This window comes from Apaloderma vittatum, unplaced genomic scaffold, assembly GCF_000703405.1.
Source record: "Apaloderma vittatum isolate BGI_N311 unplaced genomic scaffold, ASM70340v1 scaffold36975, whole genome shotgun sequence".
NCBI classification, from domain to species: domain Eukaryota; kingdom Metazoa; phylum Chordata; class Aves; order Trogoniformes; family Trogonidae; genus Apaloderma; species Apaloderma vittatum.
In genome coordinates, this window is record NW_009719492.1 from 24,010 (window position 1) to 24,965 (window position 956).

The window sequence follows — 956 nt, forward strand, 5'->3', positions numbered from 1 at the left end:
TTACCAAGATGTAAAACAGAACATGCATTTAAGTCAGTTAGATGATCTGTATCGTTAGATGCTTTTTCTACAGAAACCAAAATTTGCCCAGAAATGGCCTAGAGATGATTCAAACCCTTATTAATTCCCAGCAAATCCCAGGCTAGTACTATATAATAAAAATGATCGAGTACATTTGTTCTGATAGCAAGATAGTAGGTGCCTTAAATGTGCCTTTGAGAATAAAATTCCCTCTACATGTATCAGATGTTAGCAGTCATTTTACTTGATGTATTTTGGCAAAGTAGCCTGCTGCATTTTTTTCCATTTAGAAGCAACTGGGATTGTTTAAGCATTGGGTTAATGTGGGAGACAATTAGAATTGTAACAAGTATTAAATAGCCCTGAAGGAGCTTCTTGGCTCATGAAAATCACAATATTCTGACAAGGGATATTTAGCGTAAGTTTATTTAAGCTATTTTTTACCTCCTCCAACTTGCCTGGCATCTCAAATTATTTCTGAAATGTAGAGTGAGAGAGTATATTAAATCTTGCACTTGAATGCCTTGGATTGATCTCCAGGGAATTCTCTTAAATCGGATCACATTGTAGCTTTCGATAAAATACAGTGCAGCCTTTAAAATTTCCGCTCCTTCAGCATTTCCATTCCCAATTCGGTTAGCCTGAATGGAATGGAGAATAATTTTATTTTGCTTGTCCTTTAACTTGCTTCACTAGAATTCTTCTCATCTAATTTACATGCACAAAGCATCTATCTCTACTTTCTTTTTTTTTGCCTGGGCAGGAAGAGTGAAATGGTCCTGTAATTTCCTTCTCTAGAAATAATAACAAAGAAAGGTCATCTTAAGACACACCTGGGGGAATAATATTTAAGTTTGACTCTGAAGTTTATGAGCCTTTTGCTAATCCATGAAGGTCTTCCCTCCAACACTATAAAGCTCCCTAGGAGTCTGCCC